Source organism: Scyliorhinus canicula, chromosome 15, assembly GCF_902713615.1.
Source record: "Scyliorhinus canicula chromosome 15, sScyCan1.1, whole genome shotgun sequence".
Taxonomy (NCBI): Eukaryota; Metazoa; Chordata; class Chondrichthyes; order Carcharhiniformes; family Scyliorhinidae; genus Scyliorhinus; species Scyliorhinus canicula.
In genome coordinates this window covers 14,811,112-14,837,234 of record NC_052160.1, presented here as the reverse complement: position 1 = coordinate 14,837,234, position 26,123 = coordinate 14,811,112, and the positions used below count along the sequence as shown (strand labels likewise).

Sequence of the window (26,123 nt, the reverse complement as noted above, 5' to 3'; positions counted from 1 at the left end):
ACGGTAGCATGGTGGTTAGCATAAATGCTTCACTGCTCCAGGGTCCCAGGTTCGATTCCCGGCTGGGTCACTGTCTGTGCGGAGTCTGCACGTCCTCCCCGTGTGTGCGTGGGTTTCCTCCGGGTGCTCCGGTTTCCTCCCACAGTCCAAAGATGTGCGGGTTAGGTGGATTAAAAAAAAAGTAAGGTTAAGGGGTGGGGGGTTGTTGGGTTACGGGTATAGGGTGGATACGTGGGTTTGAGTAGGGTGATCATGGCTCGGCACAACATCGAGGGCCGAAGGGCCTGTTCTGTGCTGTACTGTTCTATGTTCTATGTTCAATAACCCCTCCTAACCTTTTTGGTCACTAAGGGCAATTTATAATGGCCAATCCACCTAACGTCTTTTGGATTGTGGGAGGAAACCGGAGCACCCGGAGGAAACCTACGCAGACGGTGACCCAGCGGAATCCCGCTTGGTGGAGAATGGAGCATTAGCCGAAAAATGAGTTGGGCGGCGGGCACCAGACCCCTCGCCAAGCTTCGTTCCCCTGCCACCGGCCCTGGCACACTCCCCACCTGGGCTGGTGAGAAAATCCAAATTGGTCATTAACCTGCAATTAACGGATTGGAAGCCCATGCACCCCATCACCCCCTCCCCTCCCCCCACTGCGGGAAATCCAGCTTTGGTGCAGGATTGGCCACCTGTGGTGGGTTGGGTGGGGAGGGAGGGAGCATCTACAGGTGGACCTTCCAGATTTGGAAGGGGTCCATTTTCCAGCAGCAGAATGTCCCTGGAGAACCACCTTCTTTCTCAGGAGGTCGATCCTAGAGGGCTCTCGGAGTCAGGAGGTCTATCCTAGAGGGCTCTCGGAGTCAGGAGGTCTATCCCAGAGGGCTCCCGGAGTCAGGAGGTCTATCCCAGAGGGCTCCCGGAGTCAGGAGGTCTATCCCAGAGGGCTCCCGGAGTCAGGAGGTCTATCCCAGAGGGCTCCCGGAGTCAGGAGGTCTATCCCAGAGGGCTCCCGGAGTCAGGTGGTCTATCCCAGAGGGGTCCTGGAGAAGGAGGTCTATCCCAGAGAGCTCCCGGAGTCAGGAGATCTATCCCAGAGAGCTCCCGGAGTCAGGAGGTCTATCCCAGAGAGCTCCCGGAGTCAGGTGGTCTATCCCAGAGGGGTCCTGGAGAAGGAGGTCTATCCCAGAAGGGTCCCGGAGTCAGGAGGTCTATCCCAGAGAGCTTCCGGAGTCAGGAGGTCTATCCCAGAGGGCTTCCGGAGTCAGGAGGTCTATCCCAGAGAGCTCCCGGAGTCAGGAGGTCTATCCCAGAGAGCTCCCGGAGTCAGGTGGTCTATCCCAGAGGGGTCCTGGAGAAGGAGGTCTATCCCAGAGAGCTCCCGGAGTCAGGAGGTCTATCCCAGAGAGCTCCCGGAGTCAGGAGGTCTATCCCAGAGAGCTCCCGGAGTCAGGAGGTCTATCCCAGAGAGCTCCCGGAGTCAGGAGGTCTATCCCAGAGAGCTCCCGGAGTCAGGAGGTCTATCCCAGAGGGGCCCTGGAGTTAGGAGGTTTATCCCAGAGAGCTCCCGGAGTCAGGAGGTCTATCCCAGAGAGCTCCCGGAGTCAGGAGGTCTATCCCAGAGAGCTCCCGGAGTCAGGAGGTCTATCCCAGAGGGGCCCTGGAGTTAGGAGGTCTATCCCAGAGAGCTCCCGGAGTCAGGAGGTCTATCCCAGAGAGCTCCCGGAGTCAGGAGGTCTATCCCAGAGAGCTCCCGGAGTGAGGAGGTCTATCCCAGAGCGCTCCCGGAGTCAGGAGGTCTATCCCAGAGAGCTCCCGGAGTCAGGTCTATCCCAGAGAGCTCCCGAGGCAGGAGATCCACCTTCTTTTTTCAATAGTGAGTCAGTGATATTGGGCGCCTTTTCAATATGGCGTCAGAAAAGGACAGTGGACTACACGCCATCAGGCCTGCCCTGCCACAGAATACGGAGCAAAACACGTGGTTGCATAATTAATGAGGGGGATGGAAGATTTGGTGAGTTTTCCAGCTGACCTCCACAGCCGGAAACACTCCACATTCCCTTATCCCGCCACTGGACTTAGTTCCAAGATGGGAAAATCCCTTCCCTAGTGTCACTATTGTTTGTACTGAGTTTGATATTAATAAATCTTGTCAATATTTCCCGAGGAAAGCACAAACTAGCATAATGCATAACAGATAGCCAGTTCACAGTGAACGGACTTCAAACTGCTGCTAAAGATCAACATCCCACCTCGTGTCTTCAAGCTGAAGTCAAGTAGAAGCTTATCAAAAGTAAAGGAAATCTACTTTTTTATTGTTAGAAATGAACCTCTGTGCTCCAAACATAAGTCTCACCAATTCAAAAGTACAAGTTAGAACACTACAATAATTAAAGCTCTTATTATGTCTCAATTGAATGGCAATATGAGCTTCTCAGACCCAGGAAATGTGATCAGAGCAAGCTGATAATTGTACAGCAATTACCTATGGAGACTCGCTGACCAGAAGAAAAGGACACCTTTCAAACATAACAAGCTTTCAGGTATCGTTGTCAGGGGAGCACTAATAACGTGCAAACAGTTCTCATCACATTGTTAGTTAGATTGATATGAACACTGCAGTCAGAAAGTTACAATTGCCACTAAATGCTGTGGTGACAGACAGAAAGATTGCAAACAGTGTAAATAATGCCCAGGTCTTTTTGCAATATTGATTCGCTGAGACGCAATTGATTGGTTTCTGGGTAGCCTAGCGGTGGGGCCCAGTGTAGTCTTTGCAACTATTTTGGATAGTTACAGCTTTGTCAAACCATTACCACTGGGATATGTCAGAAAGTCTTGCGTTTATATAGCACGTTCATGACCACTAAGTTTCTCAAAGCACTTTAAAAGTCAATGAAGTGCTTTTGAAGTTTAGTATAATGTTGTAATGTAGGATTGGCAGGAGACAATTTGCACACAGCAATGTGCTAATGACCAGCTAATTTCCTTATGATATTGATTGAGGGTAAATATTGGCCAGGACACTGGGTGGGGGTAATTCCCAGCTCATCAGCGAAACAGAGCCATGGAATATTTTATATCCACCTCTCCAAAAGACAGCACCTTTAGCAGTGCCGCACTCCCTCCATTGATTTTTGTGCAAAAGCCCTGGAGTGGGTGGACTTGAACCCAGAACCTTTTGGCTACACGGTGACCGTGCTACTGAATGAGCCACGGACTGTTTTCTCTCCATTATAAGCATATCTCACTTTGCTGTGGCAGAAATCTCCGGCAGTCTGAACCACCCGGGTGAATAGAACATAGAACAGTACAGCACAGTACAGGCCCTTCAGCCCACGATGTTGTGCTGACCATTTATCCTAATCTAAGATCAACCTAACCTACCACCCCTTCAATTTACTGCTGTCCATGTTTCTGTCTAAGAGTTGCTTAAATGTCCCTAATGACTCTGACTCCACCACCTCTGCTGGCAGTGCATTCCACACACCCACCACTCTCTGTGTAAAGAACCTACCTCTGACATGTCCCCTATACCTTCCTCCAATCACCTTAAAATGATGTCCCCTCGTGACAGCCATTTCCACCCTGGGGAAATGTCTCTGGCTAGCCACACCTCTCATCACCTTGTACACTCTATCAAGTCACCTCTCTGCCTTCTTTGCTCCATAAGAAGTCTTACAACACCATGTTAAAGTCCAACAGGTTGTTTCAAACACGAGCTTTCGGAGCACTGCTCCTTCCTCAGGTGAAGGAGCCTTATTTTCTCTTCCCCTTCTTTGCTCCAGTGAGAAAAGCCCTAGCTCCCTCAACCTTTCTTCATAAGACATGCCCTCCAGTCCAGGCAGCATCCTGGTAAATCTCCTCTCTATCCTCTCCAAAGTATCCACATCCTTCCTATAATGAGGCGACCAGAACTGGACATAATATTCCAAGTGTGGTCTAACTAGGGTTTTATAAAGCTGCAGCAGAACCTCATGGCTCTTAAACTCAATCCCCCTGTTAATGAAAGCCAACACACAATACACCTTCTTAACAACCCTATCAACCTGGTGGCAATTTTGAGGAATCTCTGGACGTGTACCCCAATGCACAAGACAAACTCAGCCTCATGCCAGGATCTGAAATATATTGGAATTGTTTGTGGAAATGCCTTTATTTTTACAAAAACATATCATGCAGGGTTTCCCCGCTGCATTCTCCATGGCAACGTCTCAGCCACGGTCAACTTGCCAATCAATCAGCACCTTTTTCTCCTATGGTATAAATTATGGTGACCAGTTTGAAATTTGGTATTCTTACATTTGTCCCGATTGCGTGCAAGATCAAACATTTTGGTAACATGTTTCACTTTTCGGTAATATTGAGGGTTTTTGGTTCACAATCCGTCAAGTAGCGGATGTCCTCTTTATTGCTGTCAGTTCTGAAGAATCTGCATTCCCAAGGGCCAGCACACATGGCTAGCACTATGGTTTCACAGCGCCAGGGTCCCAGGTTCGATTCCCCACTGGGTTACTGTCTGTGCGGAGTCTTCATGTGAAAATGAAATGAAATGAAAATCGCTTATTGTCACGAGTAGGCTTCAATGAAGTTACTGTGAAAAGCCCCTAGTCGCCACATTCCGGCGCCTGTCCGGGGAGGCTGGTACGGGAATCGAACCGTGCTGCTGGCCTGCTTGGTCTGCTTTAAAAGCCAGCGATTTAGCCTTGTGAGCTCTCCCCGGGTGAGTTCTCCCCGGGTCTGCGTGGGTTTCCTCCGGGTGCTCCGGTTTCCTCCCACAGTCCAAAGATGTGCAAGTTAGGTGGATTGGCCATGCTAAAATTACCCTTAGTGTCCAGAAAAGGTTAAGAGGGGTTATTGGGTTATGGGGATAGGATGGACGTGAGGGCTTAAGTGGGTCGGTGCAGACTCAAATGGGCCAAATGGCCTCCTTCTGCACTGTATGTTCTATGTATCTATGCTTAGAATACAGTGTGAGCATCAACTTCAAGAGAAGCTCCTGGCTCAGACACATGACTGTTCGAATGCAGAATAAAGCTTTCTCTTGCTTTGGGTCAATAATTTCTCAGTAACCACCCTCGCGACACAGGTGTGCCGCTTCCACTGTCAACTACCCTTTTTTTTTTGGAGTGTGATTGCTAATTTAACGCCACAGTAAGGCGGTTTGCCCCATAGATTCATGCTTGGTAGGAATTTCAATGAGACCTTCCCCATGCTGTTTTCATTTTGGGACCCTTGCAGTTCGCACACCAGCGGAGAGATTCACTCCACATCAGCCTGGACTGAATTTGAATCTGAGCCCTAGCTCAGTGATGAAAAGATGGTGCTCACTCCCATTCAGCATGCCATTTTATGCTCGGTGTATACTGAACCCTATCTCAACAGTGCTTCTGCAAAATTGTGCACAATCTTTAAAACAACAGTTATAAAGTGTCACTCACTGGCCAGCCACGTAACTGATAACTAAAGTCAAACTGTACATTCATATCAAGGTGACCCTGATAAGGTAGTGTAATCTAGTCAGACAAATCAGTTGAAGTAGTCAATTTCAGGATTTTAACCTTGAACAGCTGATACCTGAAAGGGTTAGTTACATTGCCGATAATAGCAGGATCCAGCAACCACTAGTACACTACAGAATATAACTTGTTCTTGGAGAACTACCAATTGTTCTCAGAAAAACAATTTTGGATAAATTACGGGTTAACACACCCCCAATCCCATGCACTAAAGTGTTCAATTTCTTCCCCCTGTTCGAGCATCATTAAGTACAGCATTAATAATACTTCCTGTTCACAGCATTCAGTCCGTTTAAATATTGAAGTACTGAACAGAAACTGCACAATGGAATGCTCGTGTTAAATATTCCGGCGAACGGCCCTTAACGTTAAGCAGGAGACAAACTAAATCAGCACATTTCTCTCACCTCGCCTGCAGTAACAGTCTGAAATTTCTATTTATGCAATTAGATTTCCCTCACACACCAGTGCCATATAAAAGGTCACACCCACTCCACAGTGCTTCCCCGATTTCCCTCATTACACAGCACACATGAACAAAATCAGCCACAGTCTCCAACAGGACAAGCTTACTCTTCTACTTTTCAAGTAACCAAGTATGGGCAGAACTTACCTTCCTTAAGGCCTGGCTCCCCTCTCCCCTGCAGATGTTACAGGAGGGACGGTGCAATATTGCCACTATCTGCTTTCAGGAGTGAAAGGCAGTCTCTCAGCAGAGTGCAAACACAGGAAAGTTCGAACAGGAAGCACGGAGTTACTGCACTCTTTGCACTCCAGAGGAAGTGGAGAGCATGTGGGGACTTCAACAATAGCATGTAACCCTGTGTCAAAATCTCATTGAATGACAGGCACGAGAGGAGACGAGCATATGGTAGAATCCTGAAAACTTGCTCCTGCACAAACAGCAAATTAAACGTTTAGATCAGCATTAAACAGAATATAAAACCTGGGTATGTGTTTTTTTTTTAAAAAGCCAACGACCATCAAAACTTTGCTGAGGAAATTAAAGTGGTTTGAGAATGCTGGTTTTCTCCACTGCAGCTTAATCAAGAGGTCACCACAGGGAGTAGGCTCGCATCCTCAAGCTTTGAATGGAAAAGCCTGCTTTTATAGTTTGCCCTCTTTTGCATCTTTCACATCTCCGTGGAGAGTCTTTAAGAACCGGTGGGATGCCTGCACATCGTTCTTCATATGCAAATGCCAGTCTGCTTTCACTAAATCTCTGATTCCACAAACCCACCCCCACCCACCTCAACTTTTACCCTGAGAATGAATGAAGCCATGGGGCTGATTTTAATGAACCACTTGCTCCCAGAAGCTGTTGGAGGGGGGGAAAAAAAAACTCAAGCAATCTGACGGGTGAGAAATACTGCCAGAGAGAGAGAGAGAGAAATCACGTCCAGCTTCACATCTTGTTTCAATATAACGTCGGACGTTTCCTGTTAATGATTAATGCTGCAAGGAACAGACTCCACCAAGAATGACAACTGCTCAAGAGGTGCCTGGATGAAAACGCGGCATGTGAAGAAGATTAAGCCAAAGTGTTTCGTCCACTAACTTGGGGGGGTGGGGGTGTTATTTTTTGTTTTCTCCATCAGCACATCGACTCGACTGTGAAGAAGGGACTTTACAGCCGGGGATAGAAAGTTGCCACTATCTGTGAAATCATTTTACCACTGCACTGTAAGCCGGATTCAAATATGTTTCCCATTACAAGAGGTCACAATGCATTTCAGAACAAGACTGTTTCAGGGTAATTGGTCAGATTCAGTTTAGTTAAATCTCGAGGACTCTGCGGGGGGATGAGCTGACATTTTCAATAAATCCCTTATAAGGCTCAAACTCCAATCTAGGTGGATAAATGGCTTGTAAACGAGGCTGTTTGTGTGACTGCTGGACGAAATGCACAAGTGTAAAAATGTGCTGACTGCCTTCGCACATGATACAAGTTTCCTAAATTGCAACATAAAAGTGATAATCCTGGTACTCCACTGCAAAACGTAACTTAGTATTGCAAAACTGGCTTGGCTTTTATTGTCAGCAGAAAAAGTTCTTTCATTCTTTCATCAAGAAAGTATGATCCAAAATATAATTAAAACGCCAAAAATCCGAAATGAAAATGAAAGGTCAGGCGACCCCCCCAGTGAGGCGAGAAGCTGCGGTCAACTTTTCAGCCCCAATGCAAGGCCATCAATCTGAAATGTTGGAGCGAAAGAAATGTTGGAGGGGATGGGACGTGAAAGTTTGGAGCATGCACTTATAGTTCGTTCCACGACATCGTCCCACCTTCCAACACTTTTGCTGATGGTGGGCTCTGTGATATTATGTAGAACGTCTAGAATATAAAGGGTTAATGTGGTATCCTAATTGACCACTAGATGGCGCTCGATGCAGAACTATATAAAGCACTGAGGGTGGGATTCTCCAATCCCCTGCCGGGTCGGAGAATTGCCGGGGTCAGTGTGAATCCCACCCCCGCCGGCCGCCGAATTCTCCGGCCCTCCAAAAGTCGGCGACTCGTGAGTCGCGCCGTCCGCCCCGGAGAATGGCGGGGACCAGCGTGACTCAATGGGCCCCAGGGCTGCCCAAAGTCTCCGGCCCATGATGGGCCGAAGGCCCGCTGTTTTTTTGCCAGTCCCACCAGCGTGGATCAGATTGGGTCCCTTACCGGGGGGACCTGGCGGCGTGGGCGGGCTCCAGGGTCCCGGGGGGGGGGGGGGGTGCGGGGCGATCGGGCCCCGGGGGGGGTAAAGCGGAATGGTCTAGCTATATAGAGAGTGTAGAGACTACTGTTGGTAGAGTATAGAATGTAGATTACTAGATTGCTATAGAAGTGGTCGAGCTTTAATAAGTATTATTATAAATGTTAGCTTTGTTATTGGACTTTTATAGCTTTTGTGATCTTTGTGAACACCACGACATCCATCCTAATAATAAGAATCACAAAGAACACCACAGGCTCCTAATAACAGGTCGCCAATTAAAAGAGCAATGGTGAAATCCATCACCTATATGGAAAACTCTTTAACCTCAGGCGCCTCTGTGCTAAAACTAAACTGACCACCATGAGCATACATGATCGACAGTGTACGGCTCCAGTGCCGTTGCGCACTCTGCACCAAATTTGCAAGTCATGCACGATCTCTGCAATTCTGTATCCAAGGAGACCCAGTCATCCCTTTGAATCTTGTCGAATAAAAACCTCACACCGCACAACTGGTCAGCAAAATATTCCACACTCCACCTATGTTGAAGCTGAGAGTCTGTTCAGGACTTCTCATAACTGGGACGTCACCTCTGTCGAAAAAGCCAAAATTGGCAAGGAGATCCAACATTGATCAGCAGTCTGTACGCTACAGCAGCGAGTGTTTGACAACATAGATCTCTACACTCTTGTACTGCAGCGAGACCTGGACTGTGCCAGGAGTTGTGTGTGATGGCCTGGTGTTGTTGCTGATATCGAGAAGCTAGTTAAGCACTGTCAACAGTAGCAACTACAACAAAGGTTTCCTGCTACAACTCCACTGCACCCTTGAGAATGGCCTGACCGACCATGGGCGTGAATCCATATCCATTATGTTGGTCCATTCCTGGGCACAATGTTTATTCTCATGATTAATGCACTCTCTTAAATGGATGGACATTTTTGAGCTGAAGTCACCTACATTGCATGCTACCATTAGAAGATTATAGCAATGCTTTTCACCTCACGGATCACCTGAAGACATGGTATCAGACAATGGAACCATATACACAAGCATGAATTTCAAAACTTCACCATTCTCAAGGGTATTAAACACATTGGAACTGCACCCCCCCCCTCCACCTCCCCGGAGACCGCAATCCCCCGATTCCTCCTTCGCTACTGTACCACTCCGCACGCAACACCGAGAGTTCCACCAGCAGAACTGCCAATGAAATGTCATCTCAGAACGAGACTGAGCCTCGTGTTTCCAAATTTGCTAGAGAGGGTAGAAGCCAGCCAAAGTAACCAGAGCACGATCATTTATGGTAAATGAAGTCATAGACGTGAGAAAGCTCGGTAATGGATCAAGTTGGATCCCTGGAATTATTGCCTTTAAGACGGGATCCCTTTCCTACAAGTGGATGTGGAGGGATGGATCGTGCATTAACACGAGGGCCATTTGCAGAGTAGAGAGACACTCCAGTAGCCAGTGTTGTCAGCAACAAACGTTTTTGAACTCAAAAGCTGCGTTACATCTCCCGAGACCCCTGGGTTTTAGAGTCATCTATTTTGTGTTTGCAAATGAAAACCTGGACAGCTTCCCCGTCATTGCCACTGATCCTGGCCCCCCCTCCCCCAAACTGCAATACCTCTTCTCCACCACCACTAACCCAACAACCCCAGTCCTCAGCATCTCTCCCAGCGCTAACCCTAACCCCGTTGCTTAGTCTCACCACTGACTGCCACTGACCATATCCCCCCCCCCACTCCTCAGCACCTCTATCCTCCCTGCCACTCCCGCCTCCTCAAGCACCGTGCCTCTCTGCCCCATCGCTCACTGCAAATCTACTCCTGCCCTCTCAGCAATTCTCCCAGATTACCCCTCATTGCCATTCCCTCAGTCCTCCTCCTGCCTCCAATCCTTGCCTCATCCAGCTAATGGCCCAGGGATGGCTTTCCCGCTCTGCTGTAACTCCACTTTCCTGTCTTTCCCCAGAACCCTCGATTGCTTTGGCATCCAAACATTTATCCATCTCGGCCCTAAATATATTCAACCGGGTCACAATCCTGGAGTTCCCTCCTTAACAGCATTGTGGGTGTAACCTACACCACACACACACACACACACTGCCGTGGTTCAAGACGGTGGCTCACCACCTTCCAATGAACCAAGGGCAGTTAGGGATGAGCCTAGCCAATGGCACCCACATCTGGTCAATAAATAAAACAGAAATGGCCGAGCGTCCATGATCTGAGGTGAAGGATTCCAAAGATTGCCAACTCTCCAAGCGAAGAGTTTTCTCGCAACGTCAGTCCCAAACGGCCACTTACTTGACAATCTTTTAAATTTATGTAAAATAACACATCCATAAAGGGATTTGGTAAATCACAACAATAACTCATGTCCCACTTTATAAGTAATGCATGAGGCATGCTGCTTATTCAAGAATAGTGGGGCTTAGATGTCCTGATTTGGTGAGCTCATGAGGACGCTTCGCAAAAAGTTTTAAAAATAAATTTAGAGTACCCAATTAATTTTTTCCAATTAAGGAGCAATTTAGCGTGGCCAATCCACCTACCCTGCACATCTTTGGGTTGTGGGGGTGAAACCCACGCAGACACGGGGAGAATGTGCAAATGCAACACAGACAGTGAGGCAGCAGTGCTAACCCACTGTGCCACCGTGCTGCCCTGCACACTTCCTATCCTAAAGGACATTAGTGACAAATGACAATAGCTTCACAGTCTACTGAGACTAGCTTTCAATTCCAGGTGTTGGTAATTGAATGTAACTTGCACCAGCTGCCGTGGTGGGATTTGACTCATAGATCCCCAGCGTGTTACCCTGGATCTCTAGATTAAAAACATTACCACTGTGCCACTACCTCCCACTAATGGTAGGTAGGTAGATGCATAACTGTATTTGTGGGAAGGTGTGAGGGAAGCCCAGTGAAAATTCAGCGTTTGAACCTAGGGAGTTGGGGGCTGGATTGACCACTCCCGCGCCAGAATTTAAAAATAAATAAATTTAGAGTACCCAATTCTTTCTTTTCCAAATAAGAGGCAATTTAGTGAGGCCAATCCACCTAACCTGCACATCGTTGGGTTGTGGGTGAAACCCACGCAGACACAGGGAGAAAGTGAAAAGTCCACACAGACAGAGACCCGGGGCCGGGATCGAACCCGGGTCCTCAGCGCTGTGGGCAACAGTGCTAACCGCCACCCCACACTGCCACCCCCTCGCCAGAATTAAGGAAGGAAACTCCAGGAACCTCTCAGAATTTCAGGGCCACGTTCTTTGCAACATTTGTAACAACGTCAACAATGATGGGTGCATGTCAACCTATAAACTGCACTGCAACAGAGCAAGGAGGCCACATGCGGAGATTAAAATAACATCTTTCTATTAAACAGCGATGCCATCTACTGAACATAGCAGTGATTTCACCCTTTTATTTAATAAAAAAAATAACTTCAAAAGTTCTGTAAACATCTTCCAGAAGGAAAGAGGAAAATTCCGAGGGGTGGAGGGAGGGTGGGGGGGGGGGGGGGGGGGGGGGGGGGGGGGGGGGATAAAAACTGCAGGAATTCATTAAAGATGTGTAACTGTGGCTTGCTAATCTTTTCCATATCAAAGACAGGCCACAATTTCGCAGTAAATAAGAATAACGCACATTTTTCTTCAAAAAGTGGCAATAATAATGCTCGAAAAGTGCTAAATTACTCTGAATTTTGTAAGCTAGATGAAAAGGTTTCGCTATCATTCCTGAAGCGGCGTTATTATTAATCAAAATCAAAAATGAGTGGTTTTCGAAGTGGCACTGCTCGCGTGTACTTTTGAGGTCTGACGCACGAGGGCCTGGACGCTTTGTGGGTGTGTGTGAGAGCAGAGCCCTCGGCCTGACGCCTGAATGACCAGGCCCGAGGAGGACCCCATAGGTCGTAGGTCTCAGTTCAGTGGAGCCAGAGGGGAAGAGTAGGAGGCCGGCAATAATGGGAGGCTTGATTGGAGCTGATAGGAGGCCGGGAACTGTGGAAGGTTAGATTGGGGAGGATCGGAGGCTAGAATTGGGGGGGGGGAGGGGGGGGGGGGGGGGGAGAGAAGGTTGCAGGGGTAGGGTACACCTAGGAGCAACAGTGACCTTTCTTTAAAGGTGGAATTTAATTATGTGATGAGGGGACCTATGCAGGATGAGGTCAATCCTATTTAAGTCGCAGTTTAGGCAACAGGTCAGATCTCAAAGATTATGTTCGGTTTTTGAAAAAAAAAAACCAATGTGATTGCTGAGGTCTCAGAGCTACAAACATTTCAGATTCCTGAGCCAGGGCTGAAGAATGGGGGGTTGGGGGGGTGGATTTCCTCTGAACATCATTTGCCTCTTTGCACAAGGCCTGCCTAAAAATTAAGCCTGACAGAGAAAGTGTGGTGTCACAGGAAACAAAATGCACAGTCGTACCCTTATAAAAACACAGATGATACGGTGAAGAGTTTGTTATTTTCAATCCAAACATGCTTATTCAGAGGGCGCAGCAACATACACGACCCTGTGGAACTGTTTTTAAAAAAAATATTTTTATTCTCCTTTTTCACATTTTCTCCTAAATTTACACCCAACAACAATAAACAATAATCAGTAACAAATAAGTCAATCCCCATATCAATAACAACGATCCCATTCTGCCACCAAACCCCAAACATCAGCTCGCATGTTCACACAAACAAATTCCAAAAACGAATTAGGAATCACCCATAGTCGCCGTTAACACAAACAGCCCCCCTCCCCCCAAACCTCCCACCCACCCGCTCCAACTAATGTTCAATGTTATCCAGTTCTTGCAAGTGCATAATGAATAATGGCCATGAATTGTAGAACCCTCCATCCTTCCCCTCAGTTCAAACTTAACCTTCTCAAGGGTCAATAATTCCAACAGGTCCCCCCGCCATGCCAGGGCACAGGGTGGAGAGGCTGCCCTCCATCCCAGCAGGATCTGCCTTCGGTCGACATCTGCCTCCTCGCCTGTTTCCAACCCTGGCCGGTCCGACGCCCCGAATATGGCCTCCCAAGGGCCCGGGTCCAGTTTCACGTGCACCACTTTAGAAATTACCTTAAAAACCTCCTTCCAGTAATCCTCTAGCTTTGGACAGGACCAAAACATATGAACGTGATTAGCCCCCCCCGCAACATTCACACACATCTTCTACTCCTTCAAAGAATCGGCTCATCCTCGCCCTCGTGAGGTGTGCTCTGTACACCACCTTCAGCTGTATCGGCCCCAACCTCGCGCACGAGGTGGAGGCATTCACTCTCCGGAGCACCTCACACCAGAACCCCTCCTCCATATCCTCTCCCAACTCTTCCTCTCATTTTCCTTTGATCCCTTCCAGTGGTGCCTTCTCCTCTTCCAAAATAGCTCTATAAACTGCTGACACTACCCCCTTCTCCAGTCCCCTTATCGTCAGCACCTCCTCCAGCAATGTGGAGGCCGGCTCCACCGGGAAGTTCTGTATCTCCAGTGACGCTGTGGAACTGTTAAGGGTCTGGAGGCGTGTGTGAAAATAGAATGGCGGTTCTCTCACCCCAAAGGGACTGAAAGTAGCAAGTGGTTCAGACCAACTTTCTGACCAGACTTGCAATACATGCTATTCAAAAGACCGCTGTTATTCGAACCCGCTACTTTTCACCTGGCATAATATAGATCTAAGGACCGATCAAGGCGATCCTATTGCCAACTGTGAAAAGTGGAAAGAACAAAGAAAAGTACAGCACAGGAACAGGCTCTTCGGCCCTCCAAGCCTGCACTGACCATGCTGCCCGTCTAAACCAAAATCTTCTGCACAGACTCGTACAGTCGTGCATTTACACAACACCTTGAACAGAAAATAACTCGGGGAGGGGGGGGTGCTCCACGGCAGCGTTGGAAGGCTAATAAATTTGACACTTGGGCAAATATTAGAGCTGGATGATCAAAAGCTTGCTCAAAGGATTTGAGGAGAGTCTTAAAGGAGGAGGGAAAGGTGGGGAGTCCAGGGAGAGAGCTGGAGGCACCCTCCCCCTGGCAGATGAAAGCATATCGCCACTGGTGGGGGTATTAAAATTGGGGATATTCAGGGGATCAGAATGAGAGTACAGAAATCATGGGAGAGTTCTGAGGTTGACTGCAGGAGGTTAAGTGGACGCTCATGGAATCGTTTGAAAATGAGGATGGGAGAGAGTGGACATTACAGTCACACCTCCTCGATTGCACCATTTAAAATAAACGTGGCTTTAACCTGAATAAATCGACAATCTTAGCTTCCATCTCCGGCAGTGAAATGACAACATGGAAAAGTGTAGACAATCCCATTCACTGTCTCTGACAATGTGGCAGACAGCTTTATCAGAAATCTTGCAAGACCTAATCACACTATCGGCTGACTCAGGCATCAGCAGATTTCAACAGTACAATTTTACTGCATCCTGTACGACAGGATAGTTCAATGCGGTATATTTTAAAGACATTTCTTAAACCTAGCTTGATGTGCTGTTTAAAAACAAACAGAAACAAATGATGTTGGTATTTGTAATCCAGCACTGCTTTTAATGTGACAGTTCAACACAGCAGCAACTCTATCAATGAACAAAATTAAGCTATTACACTCTACAGATCTTTCAATATACAGCTGAAAGTTAATTCTTACTTGTGACATCCTATTTACCAATTGCAGATGAGATACTTAGCTGTAATGTTATTCCATTGCTGGTAACTGTCCATTGAGGAGGGCAGTGGTTCCCCAAGTGTAACCAGACTCACTGCTCTGACAACCATGTAATCTGAAATCTGTTCCCGAATGTGCTCCGACGCAGCCCCATCCCTACTGCCATTCCTCACCTCTTACCACCTACTTTCCCGCAGGGTCCATGAAGCGCCGTGTCATTTAATTCTGGAAAACCTGAAGCAAGTTCCGAAGGAACAGCCTCCCTTCCCTCCTCGATGCGAGGAAGCACAGCAAACCACACCCAAATTAGTCACAGTGATTTGTCAGTCCATTCCCAGCCGCTTCCAGGAAACAGGAGCAGAGAGAATCTCCCCGCACGCAGCTGCCAAAGTAGCTTTTACTTATCATCCCACTGCTGGCTCGGTTTAAGATAACGCATTGAAGTGGGAGCAGAGGAAGGATTTGCACAACTCCTCTCAATGAAAAGGCCACACTGGCTTTTAGCTCTCCAAGGTTTCAGGTTCGAACCGAAACAGAAAATACTGGATACCGCAGCAGGACCTGCAGGGACTGTCCAGCATTTTCTGTTTTTGCTTCAGATTCCAGCAGTGAAGTGTCTTGGGGCATGAGGGAAGCTTTATAATTGCAAGTTGTTGTTGTTGAGGTACAAATCAGTGTTCTCAAAAGATTTCCAATCAAGGGACGTGGTGAGTGCTGTCATTTGCTTTCTGACAAGCAGAGTGTGAGTAAGCAGAAGGACACTTCAGTGAAGGAGCAGGAACAACGAACAAAGGTGGTGGCAGCCAGAGGGGAAAACTCGGCAACGGACATGGGACAGCTTGAGAGAGATCACCTGCACAAAGGTGGAGTCAGTCAGCGTGACACCTTCAGTAAGGAAGGGGAAGGAGTCAGAACAGTCAGAGGATCTCTACAGGGCTCGATCGAGAGAGAGAGAGAAGCATAGCCGGAGGGACTCCTCAGGGTTCAGGATGGGAATAGAGCTGGGCACAACCAGGGGGTGAATTGGCCATGCTAAATTGCCCAAAAGGTGGGTGGGGTTACGGGGCTAGGAGTGGGGGATTGGGCCTCAGTACGGTGCCAAACCGTATACGCCTCTGTATACACCTCTCGCTGCCTCAGGAAGGCAGACAGCATTATCAGAGACCCACCCAGGCATTGCCTTCTTCCAGACCCTTCCATCAGGCAGAAGGTACAGAAGTCTGAAGACTCGCACATCCAGACATAGGAACAGCTTCTTCCCCACAGCTATAAGACTCCTCAACAACTCCCCCTTGGACTGATCTGTTCCCTGTAAGAACACTATTCACGACGCCCTATGCTGCTCTTGCTCATGTATTTGCTTTGTTTGGCCCCTTGTTCCACACTGTAACCAATCACTGTTTAGTTGATGTACCTTTTGTCAATGTTCCCTGTTGATGATTCTTGTGTCTACTATGTACGTACTGTGTACATTCCTCGGCCGCAGAAAAATACCTGTACTTCAGTACATGTAACAATAAATCAAATCAAATCAAAATGTTCTATTGGAGCAAGGGCTGGTGCAGACCCGATAGGCTGAATGGCCTCCTTCTGCACTGTAAATTGCTTTCAGATTAATCCATTTCCTACTTCCCTTCAAATAAAATCACACAGTTTGGAAATGGGAACGACTGATATTTTGAACAAAAAATGAGGTTTCACGAAAGATTCCTGCCACTTCCAAGTCCGGAAAGATATTATGGCCAGGATTTGCCATCATAATGGACCGGGTGGTGTCTGCCCAAGTTGGGACTTTTCTCCCTTACCCTCTTCAGCTCACAGTGCAGTGGGGGAACAGGGTAACTGGGACCTGAGTAAACCAGGCAAACAACCAACAGGATAACTAGCACCTTAAGAAATGAGATAGAACAATGGTGAAATGAAGAGCAGTAGGGTCAATTAAAAGATAATTCATTCAATGTCGTATCAGGAAAGGCAAGAGAAGTAAAGTAAGCTTTCTTTTAAAATGCCTCCAAAAAAATTAAGACCTGAAAGAATGAGAGCGTGTAGTGGTCACTAGGCCAGTAAACCCAGGGTCATGCTCTGGGAACCTGGGTTCAAATCCCCCCCACATCGGAGGGTGAAATCGGAAATTTGTAAAAACAAAATCTGGAGTTTACAAAGTCTAATGATGACCAAACCCCACCGGTTCACTATCGTCCCTTCAGGGAAGGAAATCCACCGTCCTTATTTACTTACCTAGTCCGGCCTACATTCGACTCCAGATCCACAGCAAAGTGGACTTTTAAACGCCCTTTGAAGTGACTTCGCAAGCCACTCAGTTCAAGGGCAATTCGGGATAGGTGGCCAATGCTGGTCTTATCAGTGACACCCACATCCCATGAATGAATAATGAGGAAAAAAAAGTTAATTTGCGGTGTGGGAGAGGTTGATGGCCGTGACTAACCATTATCGTGTCATTAATAAGGCTTACTTAATTTTCTGTGGTGAGTTCAACGGGCATTTCACGGGTGTCACGTGAGAGTACCCTTTAAGAAATGTGTGTTTAAGAAATGTACCTTTAAGAAATGGAGCTGCTCATGTTACTGGAGTGATGCCAGAGTGTGGGTGGAGCTGAGCTCTACTTCTGCTTTTTAGTTTCCGTTTGAGGAAAAGCTTGGGGTGTGTCTGTGTTTTTTCAGTGAGCTGCACTGCTGTTGATCTCTGCCATCCAAAGACTATCTATGGATAATTTGGCCAACTCAGAATTGTAAAAAGGTCTCAGTATTAAATGTAAACCTAATGTGCTCCTGTTTGAAGGTTTGTTAAGTCTTTTGGGTGTAAAAGGACAGCATACAGGTTACTTAGTGTTGTATTCTTTGGGGGGTGTATTTGATTTACTGGTTGCTAAGATCTTCACTGTTTGTTTTAAAAAGGTTACCTCGAGTTCATAGAATAAACATTGTTTTGTTTTTAAAAAAACACTGGTCCATTTTCTGCATTACCATATCTGTAGAGTGAGCCGTGTGCTCCCCATACCACAATCCATTAAAAGTTGTGGGTCAGGTGAACTCCATGGTACAATTTGGGATTCTCTAAACCCTGGGCCCATAACACGGGCAACATGCCGAAGTTAAAGAAAAGAAAGAAAATCGCTTATTGTCACGAGTAGGCTTCAATGAAGTTACTGTGAAAAGCCCCTAGTCGCCACATTCCGGCCCCTGTTCGGGGAGGCTGGTACGGGAATCGAACCGTGCTGCTGGCCTGCTTGGTCTGCTTTAAAAGCCAGCGATTTAGCCTGGTGAGCTAAACCAGCCCCTGGTTAAGAGCGAGATGCAATCTTTGCAATGTTGAAGGTGGAGAGATGCCACTTTTGGATATTCACATTTAGCCACTAGCTGGGTCTTCACCTGAAGCTGCCAAACTTTGATCCATAAATGACGGGGAGAGCCACTAGCCTCGCCTTTATTTTGACAGGAATTGCTCACGCTCGAAGAGGACTGGTGCCATTTCATTTCAAATCCCATACTTGGGCCTAGACTTTCACACTGAGAAGCGGCACCTGGTGGTGTGCTGGCAGCAATGATAAAGTACGTTGAGGGCCAGTTTAGCTCATTTGGTTAGCTCTGAGGAGAGGTTGAATAAACTCGCTTTGTTCTCGCTGCAACGACGGAGGTTGAGGGGGGACCTAATAGCGGTCTACAAAATTGAGGGGCATAGACAGAGTCAGAGGCTTTTTCCCAGGGTAGAGGGATCAATTACTAGGGGCCATAGGTTTAAGCTACGAGGGGCAAGGTTTAGAGGTGATGTACGAGGCAAGTTTTTTTACACAGAGGGTAGTGGGTGCCTGGGACTCACTGCCAGAGGAGGTGGTGGAAGCAGGGACGATAGTGACGTTTCAGGGGCATCTTGACAAATACATGAATAGGATGGGAATAGAGGGATACGGACCCCGGAAGTGTGGAAGATTTTAGTTTAGACGGGCAGCATGGGCAGCACAGGCTTGGAGGGCCGAAGGGCCTGTTCCTGTGCTGTACTTTTCTTTGTTTGTTTATTAGATATCTGGTTGGTGATGCAGAGCGGGGCCAGCAGCGCGGGGTTCAATTGCCTTACCGACTGAGGTTATTCATAAAGGCCCCACCTTGCCCTTCGCCTGAGGTGTGGTGACCTCAAAGGGGAAAGCAGCCGATGGTCACCTGCGACTATGCCGACTTTACCCTACCTGTTAAAGTACAGGGTGTCTGATCTGATGTGGGATATTCCAGAATCAGCCTAGTTATGGGAAAATGTTACATTTAACAGGGCAAGCTGAGAAAGGGGCAGTGCTAAAAAAAAACACACTCGCACCAACACTTTGCAGTGGGGGCAAAAGTCCTTGGGAGGAAACAAAATCCTTCCTGCTTTCGATTTCCGAATTTATAACAGTGATATTATTTGGGTGCAGCGCTGCTCATGGTATCGTCAAAGCCTAGAGCTAGAAAAAAACCCAGAAACACATTTGGTTTTTCAATCTTCATTTTCTTCTTTAACGCTGCGACATTAAGCAATTCATATTCTAGATTGAGCTGCACCGGGTTATTCTTTTATGTTTGTTCGACTGAGTTGGTTTCTTGGACAAACGCAAGTAGTTCAGTCAGTGCAGCCGAATCAATCTTTTCAAACTCTCAGGGGCACATTTAACAGCGAGGGACGACTTGTTTACCACTCATGATCTGAGCAGGAGTAAGCCATTTCCTGCTGTTTCTGTTCAGCAAAGGCAGCCCTAGATTTTATTTAATGAACTGATAATAATGCTAGGAGAGATTGGTGAATTTAGCAGTGCCTGGCAGTGAACCCCAGTTCAATCTGATTAACGGTGATATGATTTCCTCACCAGCACAGCGGGTGACAGACTTGTACATTTCCATGACTACAGCACCCATCTTATTCTGTAGATAACTCTGTGGGCCTCTGTATTACCAACAGCTCCAACTATTTGCTAGTGTAATTAAAGATTGCATTGATAGAGATTCTTCCAGTACCACAGGATGTCCCAGAGAATACTGACAGTGCTGGAGGACACCACTCGGCCCATCGAGTCCACACCGACCCTCCGAATGAGCACTGCACCTCGGCCCAAACCCCCACCCTATCCCCATAACCCCACCTAACCGTTGGACATTAAGGGGCAAATTAGCATGACCAATCCAACACAGGGGCTGGTTTAGCTCACTCGGCTAAATCGCTGGCTTTTAAAGCAGACCAAGCAGGCCAGCAGCACGGTTCGATTCCCGTACCAGCCTCCCCGAACAGGCGCCAGAATGTGGCGACTAGGGGCTTTTCACAGTAACTTCATTGAAGCCTACTCGTGACAATAAGCGATTTTCATTTTCATCTTTGGACTGCGGCAGGAAACTGGAGCATCCACAGGAAACCCACGCAGACATGGGGAGAAAGTGCAAACTCCACGCAGACAGTGACCCAAGGCCGGATTTGAACCCGAGCCCCTGGCGCTGTGAGGCAGCAGTGCTAACCACCGTGTCGCCGTGACTCTGCGCAGCAGCTCTGATAAACAGCAATATGATAATGACCAGATCTTCTGCTTTTGTCATTTTTCTGAAGGGTTAGATGTTGTCCAGAACACTGGAGATAACTTACTTCCTCTTCAAAATACTGTCACAGGATCTTTTACATTCACCCGAGAGGGTAGATTAAGAACTCAGTTTAGCATCTCATTCAAAGGGATGACACTTCCTGGGAGTGTCAGCACAGACTTGTGCTCAAGACCTGCAATGGGACTTGAACCCATAACCTTCTGACCCTGAGGCAAGAGGGCTGCCTATTGAGTCACAGCTAAAAATGGCAGTGCAGTCAAAAAACATCCAGCCGAATATCTATCCTCCATTAACAAAATAGCTGATCTATTCCCAAACAAATTTTAGCCATTGTATTAGTAATCTTGTTGAGTAAAAGTTTCTCGCGAGAGCAGCACTTTGCGACAGGTGTCCGCACAGCCTTGATCATCTAGTTATAGCAAGAAAACATGTGTTGCTTTGCACAATATTCTGCCCCGTCTCACTGTTAAATAACTGAAAAATACTGAATGAAGTCGACTGGTAAGAAACGCTTTCTGTTAGTGTCAACTTGCAGCTCCATCTGTAGCAACATCTGTTTTCAGAAAGACTCCCTCATTGTTATTTTAAAATATCCTGATGCGTTGTATGTACTATTTAAACCTTTGATGACACCTCCTTTGAAGCAGTTGAACAAAATCTGTGCAGCTATCAAATGTCACAATAACTGAAATTTGGGTTATGGAATGATGCAATTAAGATGATCTGCTTTTAGTTGTTGAGGTTTTGAGATACAATAGAACCAAAATAGATTGTTATTTTTTGCTGAATAAGGCCAAAGGATTATTTACGCCTCATTACTGCGACTTTGCATTGCAACCTGAACTTTGCCCTTAATGGTGATCTGCTGGTCACACCAAGACCAACATCTTCACTGCTACATTTGGCATTGTCACTCAGCTGTCCCCCCAAAATTATCTGCTCTGAATTGCCCAAAACTGGGGGGGGGGGGGAACCCAGTCCTTATGTGATGTGTTTATCATAGATGTACCAATCGTATGATAACGATTGGTGGAATAATAACACACGTAGGCTGCTTTCCCCCTTGAGGGGGGTGGGGGGAGCTGTCTGGTGGTGATTTAACCTGAGGGTCACCACACCTCAGGCAAGGGGTAAGGTAAAGAAGGTGGGCCTCCATTAATAACCACAGCTGGTTCAGGAATTGAACCCACACTGCTAGTCATGCTCTGCATCATAAACCAGCTGTCCAGCCAACTGAGCTAAACACCATACAACCGAACAGCCATTCGGGTAGATCAGGAGCCTCAGTGGGGACCGCACGGCCGAGGTTGCACTTAGCCTGGTTTCCTGCACTGAGGGGCTCCCGCTCATCAGAGCTCCTCAATGCAGGGAGAGATCGGGACGGCATTTTTAAATGACGCCCTGATCTCTCGACCCCCCCCCCCGACGTGACCCCTGAGCCCCCTCAAAACCCCACCCTATCTATAAGGGGACCCTCGGCCAAACAACGCCTCCCCCCCGCCCTCCCCCCATGCAGGGCACACCTGGACCCGGCCCCGCCATGTGAAAAATGCCAGCTGGGCACCTTGACAGTGCCAGCCTGGCAGTAGCCCTGAAGGCACGGTGAAGGAACGGTGATATATTTCGAAGTCAGCATAGTGTGCGGCTTGAAGGGGAACATGTAGGTGGTGGCGTTCCCATGTATCTGCTACCCTGGTCTTTCGAGATGGTAGATATCACGGGTTTGGAAAGTGCTGTCCCTTTGACAGATGCTTCTGACAGTTTTGACAATTGATTTTGACAGGCCTGTTGACAGTTCCAATGAACTTGACAGTCATGAGTTTACCAACTTTGTACGCACATTTATGCCTACATTTAGCAATTCCATAGGACATCTGACCTCCACCAAAGATGTCCTGGGACCAGATCCAACGAGGTACCATTACCCCTCCAAAGGGGTACCCCTGGGTACCCAAACAAACCAGCAACGCTGAGACCTGCTGTTAACTGGTCTATTCCACACATTTCAACTTTCGCACTCTTGGCCGACCAAAACCCTACTTCAGGGAAGGCAATGAATGATTTAAATGGGCAAACCTAGGGAGAGATTCTCCGCCTTGCACTGCCAGTAGCGAAGTTCATTTGCATCCACTTAGGGAGTTGGGCACCACCTTCTCCAGGCCCGCATGATTCTCCTGTTCCCTGGGCCAGGAATCACATCGGCGGGATTACAGGAATGGAGAAGTGTGGCCCTGATGTGGTGACCTCACGGTGGGCAAAGGGGGTAGGTACCTTCGAAGGGGGATCTCCCCCCCCCCCCCACAAGTCCAGCTGAAGGCCACCACAGTCCCCTCCGACAATGCAAGACCTGCACACCCCACCCCCACCAGATCCCGCCCCACTGCCCCACTCATACCGCTTATATAAAGAGACCCTCCCCCCCCCCCAAGAGACACCCTAGATAAAGGGACATCACCCAGAGACCCCCTAAATTTAGAAATCCCCCAGGGTCTCTCTTCTGAGGGGGGGGGGAGGTGTTCGAGGCAGTGGTCTGTTTTCTGGGACGGGGGGGGGGGGGGGGGGGGGTCTGTGGGGGTTCTCTTTATTTTGAGAGTCTCTGAGGTGGCCTCTTTATTTAGGGATCTCTTGGGAGGGTAGGCATGGGTCGCTTTCCCTCATGCTTGGGGGAAGGGGAGGAACCCAGAAAATCTGGCGTGCAGACTGAATTATGTGAGTGGCCAGCCTCGCTATGGGGCCACGCGCTCAAAATGGCAGCCCAATAGTGGGATTCCCTTGGCAATCCCTCGCAATCCTCATCATGCATAACTTTGCATGGCGAAGGATTGGGAATTGCTTCCAGCGGGAGCGCAAATTAGCCCCGGCGGGAAAATGCCGCCGAAATGGAGAAAATCGCCTAACGTCTTGAACCTATCGAGTGGTGTGAATGTGGAACTCACTGCCCAGGGATTGGCTGAAGTGAATAGTATGGATGGGTTTAAGGAGAAGCCGGAAAGGTGCCAGGGGAAGGATGGGGGGAAAAGAGAAAAGAGGAATGGAGGCTGCGGAGCGTAATGATCGACATGGACAGGTTGGTCCTGTTTCTGTGTCGTACATCCAATGTAGTCCTTTGACCGTTGACAGCAGTTTGGGATTTAATCCTTTCACTTCAATGAGCAGCAATCCACGCTTGAAGCTCATCGCCAATGCTGCTGGGAGTGAGGGGAACGTTTGCAAAGCTTTTCGCTCTCTCGGAGGGAGAACAACTCACCACACAAAGTATTTCTCACTTCATGACGTGGCTGCGAATTGGAGAACGTGGCTGAGAATGCCAGGTCCATTTGAAGAGTAGCTAAGGTTCAGGTGATCAGGTGGGTTGTCGACCCAGTTCTTTCCCTTCACAATAAGTGAATGAGAATGGTTCGGGACGGTGACTGCCTCCAACATGCTGGGCGGGATTCTCGGGACCCTCCAGCCGTGTGTTCCTCGTCCGTGCGCCGTCCACCGGCGGCGGGATTCTCTACTCCCGCTGCTTGCCGCCGGGGAATCCGTGGGCGGAGCTGCAGTGCCAGCGGGAAAAGGGAGCCCCAAAGGGCGGAGAATTCCAGCAATTATCTCACATTCAAGCATTCTCATATTATTTTACTGTATTCAATAAACTGTGCGCTTTTGAATCAAATGCTATTCCACCCCCCTGCATAACACATATTGTTTACTCCAAAATATATAGATACCACAGAACCATAAACTAGCGGAACTCATGTGACAGGGGTACTTGGTTATCAGTAACACATTTCCGCTGTTTTATCTGACATCGATATATTTAGAACAGCGCAAATGGCACGTTGTGGTGCCTCTCTTGCACTGTCCACTGCACAGCAAAGTCACACGTGTTTATTTAAATATTGTGGGCCAACAGGATAGCAGGTTACAGTTAATCTGCAATTGGCGTACAGCCAATACGGTTGGTAAGTACCTCCTACAAGGGATCTCATGCTAAAAGCACACAAGGGCCCAGGAGCACAGTGGTTATGTCACTGGGTCAGTAATCCAGAGGCCTTGTTTACGGATCTGGAAGTATTGACTTCCAAATCCACCACTGCTAAAGAATTTAAATTCTGTTTGTTAGATTAATCTGGGATAAAAGCTACTTTTAGTAACGGTCACAGCATATTGTCATTGTTGACTAATTTCTCTCGGGAGGAACTCTGCCATCCTGGAACGATTTAGTCTGACTCCAGGCCAACAGCAATGTGGTTGACGCTTAATTTCCCTCCAAAATGGCCAATCAAAACCCTCAGGGCATGATCTACTGACCGCATTGCGCCCGAAAAGGCAGTGCGCGTGGTAGGTAGAAGCTGGGATATCCCTCTTGCGGGATCTACCTGGCTCGCCACACCTCACCTCACACGCTCTAACGCGATCTCGCGGGACGTCGCGATGGGAATCCCCCCCACTGTGGGGGCGGATCACTTTTTAGCAAATCTGCATATTAGAGCTAGACAGCTGGTCTCACTCTAAAATGCTCTCCCGCGATCAATCCACGGTGATGGGATTTAACCTGTTTGCCTTAGACACCTCGGGGATCGCCATTCAGTGCTGGGGACCATTCAAATTCATCTGGAGATCCAAGATGGACCGTGTCCGATGGGACACCATGTACAAACCTCTGGATAAAGGAGGGAGGAACATACCCAACGTCTCCCTCATCCTGATGGCCACCTTTGTGTGCAGCTGCATTAAGCTGTGCGTGGATCCCCGGGTATGCAAACACCAAATGTCACTACATACTGAGGTTCTACCTGTCCCCGGTGTTGCGAAGGATGGGCCTGGCCACATTGCCGCGGAATGCTCCAAGTAGTTGGACCGTGCCGCACCACCTGTCCCTCGTGGAAACATTTTTGAAGAAAAACACCTTTGACCACAAGACAATGAAGCAATGGTCAGCACGTAATGTCCTCGAGGCTTTCAGGGAAAAAGACTGTGGAGGACGTTGGATGGTTCCCTGAGCCGACTGTCAGAGTCATCTGGCAGAACGCCTCATCACCAGAACTTACAAACAAGCACCAAGACCTAGCTTGGCTGGTGGTGAGAAGGGCCCTCCCTGTCAGATTCTTCATGTACACCTGAAGGCTCAGCACCGTTGCACGCTGCCCTCGGAGTGGCTGTGGGGGAAACGAGACAGTCACACACCTCCTTGTGGAATGTGCCTTTGCAAAGAAGATCTGGAGAGAGATGCAGTGGGATTTGTCAAGGTTCATCCCGAGCAGCTCTGTGACAAGCTGGCATTTTTCCCGCGATAGGAATCGGGTCCAGGGGTGCTCTGTGTGGATGCGGGGAGACCTGAGAACCCTCTTATAGGTGAGTGGGGGGTTCGGGGGTCACGTTAGTAGGTTGGGACATCAGGACGCCACAGAGTCCCATTTGAACTCCGAACTCTGGGAAACACGCTGCGGAACGCGCTCTTTATGGGACTCTGTTCCCATTGGGGTAGATCGCACCCTCAAGGTGCTCAAGATGGCGGCTTCTCGCCTCGTGCCTAAATCACAAAAAATATCATGATAATATCCAGGGCATCACCAAACCACCAATCTGCCACCTGGCTCACCCTGGTGGTGTCAAGCGGATGTTGGATTTGATCTACGAGGAGACTCGCGAGGTGCTGAATGTTTTCCTGGAAA

General features: G+C 48.2%; 1 protein-coding gene across 4 annotated transcripts in view; it reads right to left on the bottom strand.

Annotated features, from left to right (window-relative positions):
• Positions 1 to 26,123, bottom strand: part of LOC119978086 (neuronal-specific septin-3-like) — a 400,144-nt gene that overhangs the window by 244,120 nt on the left and 129,901 nt on the right. Inside the window, exon 1 of one of the 4 annotated variants that reach the window (XM_038819478.1) lies at positions 6,124 to 6,307. The exons of the other annotated variants lie outside the window; for them this stretch is intronic. The gene's annotated coding sequence lies outside the window, so the exon portion shown is untranslated. Of the gene's footprint in view, positions 1 to 6,123; positions 6,308 to 26,123 lie in introns of those variants that run through there. 4 annotated transcript variants of the gene reach the window in all.